The sequence below is a fragment of the Dermacentor variabilis genome, chromosome 2 (assembly GCF_050947875.1).
Source record: "Dermacentor variabilis isolate Ectoservices chromosome 2, ASM5094787v1, whole genome shotgun sequence".
Classification (NCBI taxonomy): Eukaryota; Metazoa; Arthropoda; class Arachnida; order Ixodida; family Ixodidae; genus Dermacentor; species Dermacentor variabilis.
Genome location: NC_134569.1, coordinates 209,693,682 through 209,713,127, shown reverse-complemented (window position 1 = coordinate 209,713,127; position 19,446 = coordinate 209,693,682). Strand labels below are relative to the sequence as shown.

At 43.8% G+C, this 19,446-nt stretch overlaps 1 pseudogene; it reads right to left on the bottom strand.

Moving 5' to 3' along the window:
• Window positions 1-4,399: 4,399 nt before the first annotated feature.
• On the bottom strand, window positions 4,400-19,246 carry LOC142573068 (uncharacterized; annotated as a pseudogene).
• Window positions 19,247-19,446: the final 200 nt, after the last annotated feature.

The window sequence follows — 19,446 nt, the reverse complement described above, 5'->3', positions numbered from 1 at the left end:
CTTGATTGATAGTGTGAATATGGTCTATTGTTGAGTAGCCTTTACGGAATCCTGCCTGGTCCTCTGGTTGACAGAAGTCTAAGGTGTTCCTGATTCTATTTGCAATTACCTTAGTAAATACTTTGTAGGCAACGGACAGTAAGCTGATCGGTCTATACGTCACGATACCTGGCTAGAAATTTGCATTGCCAATACTGGCGTGATGAAAGCCGCGACGTCAAAATCACTGTTGCCTGCTTGGGAGCATGTACATTAGATTCTGTTGCACTCGGGCAATGTAACGTGCCGTCAAGTATCGAAGTGACAAGGCCTTCTGCTGTCTAGGTAGTGTTGAATTAGCTGTACCAGTAGTGACGTCGTTGATTTTCGTCCCAGCCGAGAGTGCGCACAGAAGTTTCTCTCCGGCTTCGAAATGGGAAGGCCACGCGTCATGCGTACTCATTAGCAGTAGGCAGTTTTCCATCAGAAATACTGCGAGCAGAACCAGGAACGAGATCGTCTACGCCAAGCCAATGCTGCAGCCCGGGCACAAGAACAAGCTCGTGCAGCCTAGCGCAAGCAGCAACTGCGTACCGATCAGGCTGTCTACCAAGCAATCGTTTAGTGAACCGTCGGGACTTACCCAGTGATAAACACCGGGGCCGCATGTTTCAGCTTCACTGGTTGACCATGGGTGCTATAACGTAGAACTATTCCAAACTTTTATATTCCAATTCTGCAATCAGTACATCGCGATTGGTCAAAAACTTTTTTTCTACCCCCCCCCCTCCACCTGTCTGTCACGCGACGTCACGAAAACGGCGATAGCTCCCCTTCTGATATGACGTGTACACACTGATTATGCATGATTCGACCGAACAAATGAAAAATAGTTATTTTTGATTCATCGCCTTTTCGTCATTAACCCTCCGCCATTGGTCAAAAGTTTTCAGGCTGCATCCAGTTCACCTGCCTCTCATGCGACGTCCCAAAACCGCAAAAACTTACCCCGTCAATGTGACGCGTACGCGTTAAAGATGCATTAATATGCCGAAAAAAACTGAATTTTCTTCTGAACAGCCGCAGGCTGCCCCGTTCCGAAAGGAGTAAAATATGGCTGCCGCCGATGGCTCCGGCACTGGCTACTCGCCCCTGCGGGAGAGCATGGGTTTATTTGCGTGTAATAAAACTTATTGCGTGACCGTGTAACGTTTTCGAGAACTTTCGGCACGTTTACGACTTCGTTCTGCCAACTCTTCTTTGCTGAGGATTCGTTTTAGCCTCATTCTCTTAAGCTTCCATAGAACGCCGCCGCGATTGTCGACGAGCCACAACAAGCTAAGAGAAAGCAGACGCCGGCACCACCCTCTTCATCCGGTTGTCGATATTAAGTGCAGTGGTTCGGCCCCATCGAATCCCTCTCCACTTGAGCGAGCTCCTCTCCTCTTGTGAGCCAATTAGATAAGACGAGCCGCTCAGTGCAGGCAATGTTATTCGTTTTCCAAGCAAACAAAAGTTACCTCCTATGAACGAAGGGAGCATTTGATTGGTGTGTTTAGACAACCCTGCGGGTGACCGCCCGATGCTTGCGTCGGCGGTTACAAAAATTTGAAGTCAGGAGATTGGAATAAAAACATAGTGGAATAGTTTTACGTTATACGGCCTCACCTGTACGGAGTGCTTGGTTGCTGCTTTTTCTAGTTTTATATTTCTGTTGCTTTCAGTCATTGCTCCGCACAACGTCATGACGCCCTATTGCTTAGGGTCGGCCACTCAGTGGGATTAATGTGCCAGGTTGCTTAATTTCACCATCTCGCGAAAGAAAGACGACTTAAAGAGCCTTTTAATAACGGTCTGTTCACTGAAGAAATAATCACTGGAAATTATAAGAGTCAGGGCTGCTCAGACGCTATACTAAGAAGACGCCCGCGTTCCAATTCCGTTTTCTAAGACAGACGCTGCTAGTTCGTTTCGCCATTTGGCATGCACACCATTGTCATGACGTCGAAAAGACAGGACGCAGGACCAGAATGCGAGAAACAAAACCCGCTCTGGGGCCCTATAACGTAAAGCTATTCCAATATCTTTTTATTCCAATCTCCTGACGGCAAGTTTGCGAAACCGCCAACGCAAGCATCGGGCGGTCACCCGCAGGGTTGTCTGAACAGACCGATCAAACGCTCTCCTTGATCATAGGATGTCACTTTTGTTTGTTTTAAGAACGAATAACTTCGCCTACACTGAGCGGCTTGTCTCATCTAATTGGGTGACAAGAGGCTAAGAGCACGGTCAAGTGGAAAGGGATTCGATGGGGCCGAGCCAATGCACTGAATTTCTATAACCGGATGAAGAGGGTGTGCCGGCGCCTGCCATTGGTACGTTTTCCCTTAGCTTCCTGCGGCTGGTCGAAAATCGCGGCGGCATGCAACAGGAGCTTAAGAATGACACTAAATCGTATCCTCAGCAAAGTAGAGTTTGCAGGACGCGGTCGTAAACGTTCCGAAAGTGCTCCGAAACGTTCCCTAAACGTTCCAAAAGGACACGCAAAAAGATTTATTATGCGCAAATAAACTCACGCTCTCCGGCAGGTGCGAGTAGCCAGTGTGCCTCAGCGATCGGCGGCAGCCACCTTTTATTCCTTTCGGAACGGGGCAGCCTGTGGCTATGCATAAAATAATTCAGTTTCGTAAGGCATATTATTGCATTTTTAACGCGTACACGTCACATTGACGCAGTTAGTTTTTGCGGTTTCATGATGTCGCGTGACAGGCAGGTGAAGTGTGTCCGGACCAAGGAAGGAAGGAAATCAACTTTATTCAAGGTCCTGCACGCCACGAGCTTTGGGCTCTCATGGAGTAGGCGTCTCCCACGACGGAACCGGGAGGTTGAGTTTCCTGGCGGCGTCGTGGACCTGCTGGACGGCCAAGAGTTGAGGAGCTAGTTCTTCGCTCCGGATCGCTTCCTCAAACTTGCGCCTGTCCTCTTCGCAGTTTATGTGAGACCAATAACTTTTGACTGTGACGAAGAAGATCGGCAGGCTAAAAAGCCCCGTTGCCATCGCGTGGCTCATACCCAGTTCGTTCACTGGTTGCGCCCTCGCTGCTGTTGCCGCGTTGGTAGCTGCTTCTCTACGACCTGAATAAACTCCCTTTACAATGAATAAACCCCCTTTACAATTGGTGGAGCTGCTGGGTGCAACAGGAGTTCTGGAACTTCGCAACCGGACACTTCAGCCTGTCTTCATTATGCCGGAAGAAGGACCACTGAAACCACAACCCGCTGCCCCGGTGACTACCGTGGTCTGCCCCGACCCGTTGCGTCAACGCGACCCACCCATCATCAGCGGTACCGAAGACCATGACGTAGAAGACTGTCTCGTTGACTACGAACGGGTGAACATCCACAACCACAGGGCGACACCAAAAAACTGAATAACGTATCGTTTTATTTGAGCGGTGTCGCCAGCGTGTGGCACCGCAACCATGAACGTGATCTCACGACGTGGACAGCCTTCAAAACTAACGTGACGGAGGCATTCGGCTGCCCCGCCGTTCGCAAGCTTCACGCCAAGCAACATTTGCGCAGTCCTACGCAACAGTGCGGGGAGACATTTACCAGTTATATAGAAGATGTTGTCGACCTCTGCAACCGCGTTGACGTCACAATGGCTGATGCCGAGAAGATCCGCCATATCTTAAAAGGCATTGAAGACGACGCCTTCCAGATGCTGTTGGCGAAAAATCCGGCGACAGTCTCTGAACTCGTCAGTCTTTGCCAAAGCTTCGACGAACTCCGCAAACAACCCTTATAAAAATTTCTAGCAACATTTTTAGACAGTCTATAGAATTTTGTTACTAGAACCTACCAACAGTCAATTGAAATTCTACCAAATGTCTTTATACATCCTACCAACGCTCTAGTAACATCCTAGTAACAATTGGCCACCAACTCCCAATAGAAACATGTTCATAGGATGTCTTTAAACTTCCTACCGATGTCCTATGAAGATTTGTCTTTATACACCCTAGTAACATTCTTTCAAAAGAGAAATCTTCATATATTTTCTGTTAACTTCCTACCAATCCCCTATTAACAAACTTTCTTTATACACCATATTAACATTCTTTCAAAAGAAAAATGTTAATATATTTTCTGTTAACTTCCTACCAATCCCCTATTAACAAACGTTCGCATTCTTTCAAAAGAAAAATGTTCATATATTTTCTGTTAACTTCCTACCAATCCCCTATTAACAAACTTTCTTTATACACCATATTAACATTCTCCCAATAGAAGAATGCTTGTAGACGTCGTCGACTTCTTACCAATCGCCTATTAACATTGTCTTTATACACCCTATAACATCCCGTCAACAATTGGCCACTGCACTTCAATTGAAGCATGTTCATACATGGTCCGTAAACATTCTATATAGTGACCGTCAACCAGCACAAGTCTTTAGGCTCCGTAGTGACATTGTGGCGACATTTTAGTTACATGTGCTTATGTACTTGCTACTGACGTTTTATGAGCCCCCCTAGTAACATTTGTATGTGTGAACATGTTGGTAAATGGCAATATGCAACTTAGATATTGCATGTACCATGGAAACCAGGTGCAAGTTTGCACTAAAAGAAGTTTATTCATAGAATAGTCGCGTACCTTCATTGAAGTATTGCATCGATCCATAAATAAATAAATATAATAAATAAGTTAATTTGCTACGGCAGCCGTGTAGTCACGGGCAAGGAGAGATGACAGAGTGTTTTTCACACTCAGTGGTGAAGTTGCTGGGTATGTTTGTAGAGTGAACCCTGCACAGAAACAATATGGTCAGTGTTAACATGTCCAGGTTAGTGGATCACATATAAAGAACTTTTTAATGAGGTTCACATGCAAATTCACATGAATGCTGAAATTGTAGCCATCATTCCTGTATATTTGCAGAGGAAATGGCGAGGATGGGGCACATTTTGCAATGCATATACTTTGCTGTGTGGTGTTTACTATGCATTATTAAAATTAGAAAAGTGAGCAAGGTCGTTTCTGCAAGAGGGAACAGCCTACAACTATTGTTATAGCCCCTAAAGTTGTGGCCTGAAAATTTGTTTCCCAAAATGTTTTCTTAACCAATTTTCTGCATAAATAATTTACCCACTCAAAAAGTCAATTACATGGTTTATTATTCATAGTGAAATTTGTAGCGTGCACAATAGACAAGGATGCAGAGAAGGTGGACACACGAGTACTTACAGTTGTTTATTTTTGGAAAAAAAAACATAAAAGTGCCAGCTGGCCGCACGGAGCATATGCTAGTCATCACTTTTTATATAAGCGGATGACAAAGCTTAAAGCAGTATTTAAGAGTAGATTCTTTGTCAATGATAGCAACCAATGGCTGACTGGCGCGTCTTTCAGCACGTCTTATTATATGGAACGCTTCTGTAATTTCATGTTTATTTTTATTCGAAAACAAAATATCAGTGTAAAAAAATACCGGTTCACAATGACATAGGTTGCAGTGGTTAGACAAGTGCGAATGTGAAAGAAAATCATTTGCAGTTGTCTAACCGCTGCAACCTAGGTTATTGTGAAGTGGTATGTTTTGACCCCGATATTTTGTTTTCGAATAAAAATAAACAAACACATGAAATTACAGAAGCGTTCAATATAATAAGGTGTGCTGAAAGATGCATCAGTCAACCGTTGGTTGCAATCATTGACAAAGAATTTGTATTCTTGAATACTGCTTGAAGCTTTGTAATCTGTTTATATAAAAAATGACTCGTTTTGCACATTCTCAGTGCAGATAGCTGGCGCTTTTATGTTCTGTCTCCTTCCAAAATAAACAGTTGTGAGCAAGCGCTCATGTATCCACTTCTCTGCATCCCGGTCTATTGAGCGCACTACAAATTTCACCGTGAATGCTTACCAACTCGCCCAATTATTATTTCTCCTACATGGTTTATCCGAAATATTTATTGCAAACAATAATATGACAGCAATGGGTGTTGCCTAAAGTACAATAATATTCTCCATAATGAAAACTACAATTTGATTGCCAGAGTACTTGAGCTAACACGCATGACTCATTACTGCTAGTCAAGAAAAACGCCGGATGAAGTAGGATTCATTGCTGGCAGTATTGGTACAAACAGGCAAGAGAATAGCTCGCAGTTGAGGTTACAACATATGTCCTTCAACGCACAGAAGGATTTTGCATACATACCCAGCACGGCGTTCACCCTCCGTGGGTCCAACCCCTCTTTTGCCACAAAGTCTTTGTGTGCGTTAGATTTTTTGCCGAAGAAAGGACTTGTTTATTAGTTCCTCTGGGGCAAAAGTGGCCCGGAGGAGACCCCTGGCAAATCGGCACGCCGACCCGTTGCTGTCATTTTTAATACAGGCCAGGGTCCCCTCCTCTACAAGCACACCATCACCGATGTCAACCTGCCAAGTGGAGAAAACAAAAGAGAAGAATGAGTAAACATTTCACAGATTAGACAAACTGACAGACAACGGCCCATAATGGGTCATGTGATGTTGGTTGAAATCAGACCATGACTTATAGTAACAGAATGGAGTATCCTGTTCGAGACTAACGTAAAAATTAACTTTAAATTGGCACAGAAATTTCCAACAGTATTTCATGCTAACTTCCCAAGAAGCCTTGGTATTACAATATGAATTCAGGTTACCGTACGTTACCTGGCTGTCATTAGTGCAATAGCAATCAATCATTAAAATTTCTCTCATCAGCACCCAAGTATTTTGACATCTGGTTGATGTATACGGTTTCCTTGCGATACATTCTTCGAATACACAGTATGCGTGAGAGTGGGTGGGCTGTCTCGTGTGAATAATGCAACAAGGCAGAGCGTGCTCAAGAGGCTATTGCCCTAGACCGGCACTCTGGCATAGTAAAGCACCAACACTTTAAACAGTTCTCCTCACAGAACCCAAAGGCAGAATATATCTTTTTTGTTCAAATGCGTATGTCAGCATCGCGTCAGCCAGGCAGTAGTGCTGGGTTTCGGCTTTAGAACCAACTGCCTGTCAGAAGCACTTGTCCATGCAAGTCTGTCCGTGTCTTCTCGTGTGCAACTTTGCACTTCAACGTGTTATGGGCCTCTTGGCCCTTACCCTTTGGTCACTGCATCGGTGATGACCGCACTAAACAGACACTTAGATTCAACAATGGTCTTCAGCTTGTATAACGTCCAAGTCCATTCCTATTCACACTTAAAGCTATAGCCATGAACAATATGTGCTCCGCAGGCTCAGCACAAATTGCGGTCTCATGAATTGTGCTGTAACGAGTCTTGCACACTGTCGCAACGGTCTTCCTATGAAATATGAATATGGCGTGTAAATTGCTTTTGTTAAATCCAAACTGCAGTGTAAACATCTTTTGGAAGTGGGGAGTGCGGTTCAAATGGTTTTGGCCGAAAATAGGGCACTTGAATGGTGTCGTAGAAACCCCTTGTCCACAAGACAAACATGGTGGTGCAGACATCTTGTTCGCATCCCATGCCTGGAGCAAGTCAGTTAAACCATAGCTTCTCATCCGTGCATTGTTGTGGAACGCATATGGGCAATCTTAAAGCAGTGGCAATTTGCTTTGGCTCATAACCACAGTGTGCATGAGCCTTATGCCCAGCGAGCAAGACATGCACCCTGCTCATTTTACCTCCATGGCATGGACTGGTATTCACATTCAATGCCTTACTTGACAGCACCACTCCCAATTTGTCGGCACGAAATGTTTCTCTGACGGTGCAAAATGTCATAACTCACTCCCATTCATAGAAGTGCACTTGCTGGAAAACAGTGCAGCATTCAATATATCTTGCGTTGTGGTGAACAAGAGTTTAATACACACAAAGTACAGTGCAAATCCTCTGCATGGGGATTTCCAGGAGGATATTACAACTTTTTGATGAGGGCAAAATTCAATACAGCAGAGTTTCACATAGCTGTACCATCATTAATAGTTAGACCTGTATGCATTTTGGGTAAACATTAAGGTTTTAACGTAACTTGCAACTGTTTAGTCTGACAAGCTCTTCAATGTTCTGGAGGGATTAAAAAAAGAAAGATCTAGTAGAACAAACAAGTCAATACAGGCTCTGATGTTTCTACAAGGATATGCAGCTTGGAGTTACACTTCGAGGTTTGTGTATCACCTTTACATCTCTACCTTGTGTTGACATGCAGTGCATACATAGAGTTATAGGACACATTTAAAAGCATGTTGTTGGTCATCCTGGTGAACCAACCACAGGTTTTTGCATTGTAGTATTTGCATAGTTAGCCCAGTATAACTTATTAACTATCAGAGCTTTATATTTAGAGAAAATTTCACGAGAAAGTTTATTTTTATTTATTTATTTGCAATACTGCCAGTCTCAGTGAAACCAAGCAGGTGGGCTATTATCGGCAAAGTTGTGGAGTATTCTATAAGATGTTTGAATCAATGGTACTTACCTTCTTACTAATTGCACAATTCTTTTGCATCATAAAGAAAGTCCACAATATGAAGAAATGGGCATGCCTGTGTGCTGGTGTGCCATGACCATTGCACTCTCAAAAGTGCTACATTAGTACAAACAAATCTTCCAACCTTGCGCACTGCCATGGAATAAGTTACAGGGCAGGGACGCAGGGCAGGCATTGACTGAAATTCAGGCCAGCGACTGATCTCAGTTTCACTGCAAAAGCAACAGATGCAACCATTCCTGACAGTGATCAGCAGAACAAAGAACCTGAAATCATCATGACCCTGTAACTTTCTCAGTGGCAGTGCTTAAACCTGAAGCATTTGTTCATGTGCGACACTAGTGAGAACACTGATCATGCCATGCAATCATGTAGCCCTGTATTTTTTTCCATATATTGTGGGCCTTCTTAGCGACACCGTAAAAGAATTTTACAATCAGTAGGAAGAATAATACCGCTGAGTAAGGTGTTTCCTAAATTCGTCTATAATTTACCCATTGTAAGTTGTGCTATAGATTAAAGCTTGCAAAGATAATTAACCTTGACTAATTATGTAACTAAACAGAACGCGAATATTGTTTGCACTTGGTCCATAAGGCGGTCAACAACATGCATACAGGTTGGCACACCTTGACGGTTTGGAGCAAGATGGGCCAATTGGCGCAGCACTTCTATGCCTTTATTAGCTAGGACACCCTGTGTATGTTCTGCTAATGAGGCTCATTCAGATTTGTTGAGTTGTCTTGTCTGTACATTGTTTAGTCATTCTGCATGGTTCTTACAAATGAAGCTGCACACTTTAAAATTCATTGTTTCCATTACAGCAGTTTGATTATATCAAGGTTGGGAACACGGAAGAAAGTTAGCAGCAGCTGTTATTTATTCAACGCTCATAGAAATGAAACAAGGTAATGCCTATATGAAGTTTCTGGCAAGCATTAAACTAGAAAAACTAGCATGAGGGAACAGTTTAATTCAACTTACTTTGCGCGAAGAAACCGATTTTTCTTCTGCTCCCGCAGCCTTTTCTATGATGTGCTTCAGCCTTTTCACCATTTTTGAAGCCTCTGAAACAAAGGACAGCAGGCAAACACCAATGCAATGTAAGCATGGTTATACAGTATAAAGCACAGAATAGGAACCATTTAGGTGTACTGGAGTTGCCCAAATAACAAAATTGCCAAATCTAGTACGAATAGTCAAGAAAACCAACCTTGGAATATCAAATATGTATTATTTGTTTAGTTCCAAAGTGAAATGGAAAGATTGCATGGAGCCCATTTTACTAAAAAAAGTAGTATAAGGCTTTATTTACATTATTTTATACATAGAATGTCATTTCCAACTGCACTTCCTGTCAAATGAGAAGCAAAAAGTATACTGTATCTTGTGCAATTTGAAAATGACAGTAATGCTTAATGCAAAGGGTAAGGGTTTGGTCTCCACTGGCAACAATTTATAGTTTTGCCCGCTTTTATTCCCCCCCCCCCTTAGTTATTTTCTACATTTCAATTTCAACCACAGCTAATTACCTCTATGCCTTCCTTGGCTTCATTGTTTGTTGACTTTATATGGTTCCCCTTAACAGAGCCCCTCTGTTTCCCTTCTTCCCTCGTTAAATGACAGTAACGAAACATAAGATTGTCGAAATAATAAAGTGCTTTGCCTAAATCGAGAAACATTTGCAGGCTGCCTGACAGTGAGGCACCTCAATGAATGGAAACTATTGGACAGTAGTTAAGAACACCTACAGTTCCATCAGACAACTGTTTCTTTCCGTAGCAAGCGTGGCTACCTGCAGCAAAATCGGAAAGCTCTCCCCTTGCATCTATCTGGCTTTCTACCTGTAGACTGCAATTAGTATCACTATCCTTTATATTCAGAAGAAAAAGAATGAAACATGCTTTGTTACATGCAGAGCTGAGGTGGTCTACAAGTTAATGCTCTCATGTGGAAGCTGCTATATTGGTGAGACTGGAACGTGTTCAGATGATACACAGAAACAACATTGCGCACATGCAGCAGCAGCAGTAGGACCAGCACCTAGTTCATCACTGTGATAGATGTCAGTGCGACTACTTTTGATTATACACAGTTTTGGTTTAAACCGACGTTTCATCTGATGTTTAGACAATATAGCAACAGATTGAGCTTCTGTTGAGATAGCAGGGAAAGAAAGCATCTAGAGAATGAGTGGCACACATGCACAGGGCCAACACTGTTTGTTTTGGTTGTTGCCTATACTCTATCTCACTAGTTCCTTGGAGCACTGTGGAAGTTTCAAGACCCCTTAGCCAATACGAAAGCGGAACGTCCCTCGTAGCGTACTCACACATGCTGCATCGTCTGCTTAAATCCTGTTGATAGGCATACTTATGCAACAAATGTTCTGGCATTGTAAACATAAGATGCATTTACATGAATGTGACAATGGGGCCTCACTTAATCTATACGCTTTTTCAATAGTTTCTTGCAGCCTCCTTATCTCGTACGTAGTAAGGGTAAATGTCCTCATAAATGTTCACTCGTGCCACATCATCTGTTCAGCACCTATTTGGCATTTGCACACCAGTCATCACGTACCATACTAGAGCGGAGTAATAGGTAATGCAGTGCACCATTAGGCTTTTACGACCTTACACACTGTCAACAGATCACCAGTGCTAATGCTGTGGTGCCGTCTGCTAACTGGAAATCAAACCAGCTTTATGGCTCGGGCACAGCATCTGTAGTCCTAACAGTGTAAAACAAACAGCCTATTTCAATATCACAAAAAAACACACACACAGCAGTAATGCTTTGCTCTTAGCGTGAGGTGAGACTACTGTGTTTACTTGAATCTAACGAACACCTTTTTTTCCCGATAAAATGGGTCCAGCAATTGCATGCGCGTTACAATCAAGTACAAGCCTAAATCTACGTTGCCATATCGTCATCGGCATTCGAAAAATGGCCGCCTCGTGTATGCTTCTGCCTAGCTGCGGTAGCTTCTTCCATGTGCACACCTCCATGTTGTACGTGTAACCAGGCGCTGGTATAACCTAGTCTACCGCCTGTCTTCCTATTTTCTGCGTTTATTCAATCGGCATGGAAGTGCCGACTGCGAAGACACGTCGAGTCCACCATGATGCTGCATTTAAAAGGAAAGTTGTGTGCACGGAGACGAACGGAAATCAGGCCGCATCACAGGCAATCGAAGTTCCCGAAACTTGCGTGCGGGACAGGCGCAAATAGAAGGAGAATATTTTCGCCAGCAAAGCAACAAGGAAAGGTTTCAGTGGAACGAAGCAGGGCCGCTTTGCCAAAATAGAAGAGCTGCTCGCGGAATACGTGCAAGAGCAACGAGCGACACAGCGGCCTATGACGACCGATCTGCTCAAAGTGTGGGCGATGCAGTTAGCCCTACAGAAATGGCTAATGCGGAGCGACTTCAAAGCGAGCAGGTGCTGGCTATCGAAGTTTATGAAAAGAAAAGGCTTTTCTCTTCGAAGGTGGACAGGGATATACCTAAAATTGCCCGAAGAATATGAAGAGAAATTGCACAGTTCTCAGTGTTTCGTTTTGAAGTTGAGCCATAGAAACAGCTACCGCTTCAGACAGATTGGAAATGCCGATAAGACGGCGCTCTACTTTGAAATGCCTGCCACCACAACCGTTGAAAAGAAAGGGGCGAAAAACAAGTGAGTGTTTTGTCTTCCGGCCACGAAAAATCTAGTCACCACACTGCTTTGTCGCACTGTGAATGGGCACCAAGTTGCCCCCGTATCTTATCTTCAGATGTGGCATGATTGTGCGTGCAAATGAGAGGTTGGATGACCATGGACTGGGTTGCGGACTGGTTTGATAACGTTTGGTGAAAGAGACCCGGTGGCAGTTTGGGTCTGCGTGGGATGCTCGTGCTCGACGCGTTCAGGTGCCACCTTGACCAGCGCATCAAGGACAAGCTGGCTGCATGCAACACTGACCTTGTTGCGATACCCGGCAGCATGCAATCGCAGCTCCAGCTGCTCGATGTTCATTTGAACAAGCCGGTGAAAAATAGAATTAGGGCACTCTACACCGAATGGCTTGTCAGTGGCTGCCACGAAATCATGCCCGCCAATAAAATGAAGCGTGCCTCGCTGCAGGACTTTGCTGGATGGGTGAAAGATGCGTAGTGCACGATCCCATCTGCCGTGGTCAACAAGGCCTTTAAAAAGTGCGGGATTTCAAATGCCATGGACGGCACCGAGGATGAAATGCTCTGGTCTGTTGATAGTGGACAAGGAGTTGTCTGATAGCGACGACACCGAGGATGAAATGCTCTGGTCTGTTGATAGCGGACAAGGAGTTGTCTGATAGCGACGCGTGATATTTATTGCCCCATGCGACTCGTACCGGCACAGTGAAAATCCCGGCGGCAAGGTACGCCGCTTTCATTTGTGGTTTTATTCATTGCAACTTTAGTGTACTGGGAGTAAATCTTTTTTCCAAATTAGAGAATAGTATTTCTATATGGAAGCACGAGGTGCGCATATTGTACTATTTTTTTTGTGTGTCATGGAAAATGGGTGGGCATTACAATCGAATAAATACGGTAAGCGAGGCCAGATTTTGCGACGTATTTCTTGCTGTCAGAGCAGAGGGTCAGTAACAAGTGCAAATTTGTATCGAAGCAGGCAGACTGGGCTGCATGGGTGATGCCATGTTGCCAAGATAATCGCAAACAAGGTTGGCTGTTACGGTTACTGGTGGTAACCGCCAGAGTAACACGTGGTATATGACGTGCATACACAAAGGACATAAGACAGGACATAACCAAACAAAAACAAAACTGATCAGTTATGCCTGCAACTATATTTCGCTGAGCAATCGTACTGCTTGTGTGCATCTACTTTTGGCAGTTCTGCAAATGACTTGCGAGATAATAGTGTTTCCCTGTGGGAATGAGCTTCGAAATTTGTTATGTAATGCCAACTGTACAACAGTGTACCATGAACATGAAGCTGCAAGAAATTTTCAAAATATTGCAGTGATGGCTAAGTTACAGGCATTTGATGAACTATGTGGCTGACATGCTTTCTTGCTTGCCTTCACTACCCTACCCATAACACCCTCTCACAAACATCATGCTGAGCAGCTAAATCTGCAGGTCCTGCCAGCCAAGAAAAACAAACCCAGAAGAGCTCCTCCATTGTCCACCCCTGTGTGATGCTAACCGAATAAAAATGTCACGGAAGGATCAGTGATGCATGATGGGCAAACCCTTCTTATAACACGCAGCTGGCTTTCGTCACGGCGTTCTCATCTTTAGTCGATTGACCTATAAACATTTTCTATGACTGCAAACAAACTAGAAGAACCTAGAGAGTAGCAGAGCACTGCTTCTTTAGCTGTTGCATCTGTGAGGCTATAGTGCTGCCATGTTTGCCAAAGGTGATCATCAAGGGATTCAGTACAAGGTATGCATGATTATTTAAAGGGGTGCTTAAAATGCCATCAATAATTGGGGCCCTCTAAGCGCATTTATGCTGCACTTCAATGTGTGCCAGCTTTGTGTCCAGTCTGATTTTAAATTGATAACACTTTTCTTGCAACCCATCCTTGCTATTTACAGATTTATTTATTGATACAAGCTTATTTTAGTGTTAACTACTCACACATGCTTGATACTGATGCATTGGGATTAACACCCTATTTGTATGGGTAAGCTAGAAACGATTATGCTGAACCTCAATAACGGCTAGCCATAGTAATGCTTAGTAGTTAGAAGGCCTAACCATGTTTATGTACGAAGTTTCCCATGGGCAATTGAATAACGGTAGTATCATCTATAGTGTGGCTTAGCTGCAATGGGGCACTGTCTGTGCGTGGACTTTCAGACTGACTCCAACCAAAGAAGTGAATTTTATTAGCCCGACATTTCGGAGCACATTCGGCTCCTTCTTCAGAGGTTGTTCTTCGGGAGTGGCGGTATGCAACTTTTAAAGGGTCTTTTGTAAAAAGGAGGGGAGAGTACAGAAGGTTGGGAGACACTTCACAGATGGGAGGGGGGGGAAGCAAAAGGGGTGACATGGCTGCAGTGCTGCTGGGCGGTTGGGATGACCGGTGCTGGGGAGCTTGACCCGCAAGAATGCCGTTGACTGGAGGCGGGGGTGGTTACATGGCAGTGCAGACATTTTGGTGCTAGTGAACTCGAGCTGGAATCTACCTGGCTGGGCATCCTTTTCTTCCTTTCGTCATGTCGCCAAGGCTATGGATATGCACTGAGGGTAGGTTGCCCTTCACACGGTGTATGTTACCCCTCGCTTCTGAATGTGCCATGACTCCAGTATTAGTCTTTTTCGCGAGTTCGCCTCTGAAGCATTTGGCTTTCCTGGAAAGAAATTTTGTGGTCAGTGTCTTCAGAGTGTTCGGCGACGGTGCTGCATATACAGTTGAATGTTCCGACGTCAGATCTCGTGTTGTGCGATTCTTGCTTTTAGATTTTTGCTTTCCCTGATGTACGACGCCAGACAGTCAGCACAGCTGATTTTGTAGACGACACCTTGAGCTCTTTATTTTTTTTCGTGGACGATCTTTTGGTTTAGGGAGGAGGATATTGAAAGTTTATCGGTTTGGGCACCACTTTGAGGCCTTTTTTAAACTATTCAGCTGAGCGCTTCACTGGTACCTCTGACGTTAGGGATGGACACTCGTTGCTGGGGTTCGAATTAAGTCAACGGCTGAAGGTCCCGTAGTGTGTTTCTTCGTTTTTGTTGTCGAGTTGTTTTTTGAATGAAGTCATCTGTGTAGCCATTCCTTTTAAGTTAGTTGAGAACCATTCTCTTTTCTTTCTTTTGATCAGATTCCGATGAGGAATGAGTTCCTGCTCTTTTGAATAAAGAATTCACAACAGATGCCTTGTGGTTTGCCAGATGGTCGTATTGGAAGTGAAGGTAGCAGCCCGTGTGAGTTGGTTTTTGGTAGACTGAAATATTTAGAATGCCGTCTGTTCATGTAACTTGTACATCTAAGAATGGGAGCGATCCGTTCTGTTCGCTCTCATATGTGAACTGTATATCCGGGTATATATCCAGGTATACAGTTCACATATGAGAGCGAACAGAACGCTGAATAGCTTAAAAAAGGCCTCAAAGTGGTGCACAAACCGATAAACACTTTCAATATCCTTCTCCCTAAACCAAAAGATCGTCCACCAAAAAAAAAAAAAGAGCTCAAGGTGTCGTCTACAAAATCAGCTGTGCCGACTGTCTGGTGCCGTACATCAGTGAAAGCAAAAATCTAAAAGCAACAATCGCACAACACGAGATCTGACGTCGGAACATTCAACTGTATATGCAGCACCGTCGCCGAACACTCTGAAGACACTGACCACAAAATTTCTTTCCAGGAAACCCAAATCCTTCAGAGGCGAACTCGCGAAAAAGACTAATACTGGAGTCATGGCACATTCAGAAGCGAGGGGTAACATACACCGTGTAAAGGGCAACCTACCCTCAGTGCATATCCATAGCCTTCGCTACATAACGAAAAGAAGAAAAGGATGCCCAGCCAGGTAGATTTCCGCTCGAGTTCATCATCATCATCATCAGCCTGGTTACGCCCACTGCAGGGCAAAGGCCTCTCCCATACTTCTCCAACAACCCCGGTCATGTACTAATTGTGGCCATGCCGTCCCTGCAAACTTCTTAATCTCATCCGCCCACCTAACTTTCTGCCGCCCCCTGCTACGCTTCCCTTCCCTTGGGATCCAGTCCGTAACCCTTAATGACCATCGGTTATCTTCCCTCCTCATTACATGTCCTGCGCATGCCCATTTCTTCTTCTTGATTTCAACTAAGATGTCATTTACTCGCGTTTGTTCCCTCACCCAATCTGCTCTTTTCTGATCCCTTAACGTTACACCTATCATTCTTCTTTCCATAGCTCGTTGTGTCGTCCTCAATTTGAGTAGAACCCTTTTAGTAAGCCTCCAGGTTTCTGCCCCGTAGGTGAGTACTGGTAAGACACAGCTATTATATACTTTTCTCTTGAGGGATAACGGCAACCTGCTGTTCATGATTTGGGAATGCCTGCCAAACGCACCCCAGCCCATTCTTATTCTTCTGATTATTTCCGTCTCATGATCCGGATCCGCCGTCACTACCTGCCCTAAGTAGATGTATTCCCTTACGACTTCCAGTGCCTCGCTGCCTATTGTAAATTGCTGTTCTCTCCCGAGATTGTTAAGCATTACTTTAGTTTTCTGCAGATTAATTTTTAGACCCACTCTTCTGCTTTGCCTCTCCAGGTCAGTGAGCATGCATTGCAATTGGTCCCCTGAGTTACTAAGCAAGGCAATATCATCAGCGAATCGCAAGTTACTAAGGTATTCTCCATTAACTTTTATCCCCAATTCTTCCCAATCCAGGTCTCTGAATACCTCCTGTAAACACGCTGTGAATAGAATTGGAGATATCGTATCTCCCTACCTGACGCCTTTCTGTATTGGGATTTTGTTGCTTGCTTTATGGAGGACTACGGTGGCTGTGGAGCCGCTATAGATATCTTCCAGTATTTTTACATATGGCTCATCTACACCCTGATTCCGTAATGCCTCCATGACTGCTGAGGTTTCGACTGAATCAAACGCTTTCTCGTAATCAATGAAAGCTATATATAAGGGTTGGTTATATTCTGCACATTTCTCTATCACTTGATTGATAGTGTGAATATGGTCTATTGTTGAGTAGCCTTTACGGAATCCTGCCTGGTCCTTTGGTTGACAGAAGTCTAAGGTGTTCCTGATTCTATTTGCAATTACCTTAGTAAATACTTTGTAGGCTACGGACAGTAAGCTGATCGGTCTATAATTTTTCAAGCCTTTGGCGTCCCCTTTCTTATGGATTAGGATTATGTTAGTGTTCTTCCAAGATTCCGGTACACTCGAGGTCATGAGGCATTGCGTATACAGGGTGGCCAGTTTCTCTAGAACAATCTGTCCACCATCCTTCAACAAATCTGCAGTTACCTGATCCTCCCCAGCTGCCTTCCCCCTTTGCAAATCTCCTAAGGCTTTCTTTACTTCTTCCGGCGTTACCTTTGGGATTTAGAATTCCTCTAGACTATTTTCTCTTCCATTATCGTCGTGGATGCCACTGGTACTGTATAAATCTCTATAGAACTCCTCAGCCACTTGAACTATCTCATCCATATTAGTAATGATATTGCCGGCTTTGTCTCTTAACGCATACATCTGATTCTTGCCAATTCCTAGTTTCTTCTTCATTGTTTTTAGGCTTCCTCCGTTACTGAGAGCATGTTCAATTCTATCCATATTATACTTCCTTATGTCAGCTGTCTTACGCTTGTTGATTAACTTCGAAAGTTCTGCAAGTTCTATTCTAGCTGTAGGGTTAGATGCTTTCATACATTGGCGTTTCTACAATATGACCCTTCAAAAGCTGCACGCCATCACCCCCGAAGAACAACGCCTGAAGAAGGAGCCGAATGGGCTCCAAAACATCGGGCTAATAAAATTCACTTATTTGGCAGGAGTCAGTCTGAAAGTCCTAATCAATTTCCCAACCAAACAGGCAATGCTGTCAATATGTTTAACTTCATATCTGAGCACGGTGTCAAATACGGCTAGTTTGCGTATGTGAGTAACCCATCAGCTAAAGAGCTGAACAGAAGCACAATCGTAACTTTAATAGGACACAAACTTTCTTTCGACACTCTTGTGAAGATTCACAGCTTTCTGCAGATAACTGTCACCGGAAACCTTCAAAAGAAGTTAAAATTTTATGACAGTGAACATTATTAAACGACACACTTTTAAGCTTCATTGAGAAGCATGTTGAGACTACTAAAAATTCAAAGGATACAATAAAATGCAGTATTTTTTTCCAATTTTCAACTCAATATACTTAGAAGGTAGTAATGAAGCGCCGTGCTTGAGACAAACTTACCAAGGCAGTCCCATGCTTGTTGAAGCTCCAAACTAAGTTTCTCCTTTTCTTCTTGTAATTCCTTAATTTTGTCCTCCAGCGAGGATATTTTTATGGCACAGTTGCACCTCGGTTCCTGCAAGCATTAGTAGTAGTAACAAGGCATTCAACTTTAAATTCCTAAATTTTGATAAGAGTTGCTGTTCATTCAGCAGTTTACAGGAAACTTGCTAACATGCTCAAATAATTTTTCTCTTCATGCTCCCGTAAGACTCTGCCTGTAAACCAGTAGATGTATGCACGAAGTAATATTTCATTTCATTCATTGGGCACTATGCAAGCTTCAATGTAAGCATACCAACAGGATATTACAGAACCCAAACAGCACTTTGCTCCCTTTCAAATGACTCATGTTTTGCATATAGTGCAAGCAATAAAAGTAATACTTACCACTGCCTCGCTTCCAAACGCTGAATCATCTGACGCAGCAGAGGCTGCCATCTTGGCACGTTTTTTCTCGAGGGTGCTTAGCTTTCCTGCAAAGGTGCCCATCAACATAAGTACACTATGTAAGGAGCACTACTTCTGCAACTGTGCTGTGCTAACAGCCACTAAGTGACAGCAGCAGGACAAGTACAGCGCTAGGTTTTTATGCCTGTCAACCTCTAATAGGTACTTTTCACTACATCTAGCAACCTTTTTGCACACCTGCCACTGCTGGGTAAATCAAAACACTCACACGGCTCGCAGCTGTAGCACCAGTTGCTACGTTGACTACGACAACATTCTATGAAGTTGCAACGCGCAAATGCTTAAATGTGTGTGGCAATGACTAATGTGAGCCGAATGGAATTCCACCTGTGTACTTCAATAAGCTCACAGGAACCTAAAGGACCGCACAACAGTTTGGAAATTCTCAGACGGATCGGCACTGACTGATCAAAGCTCTGCATTGGAAGATACATGTTGACATCATGAACTACTTTTTCAACAAGCTACGCTTCACTGGCACAAATGGAGGCATACAAACCTACTTCGTAAGTGGATTTGTTAAGAA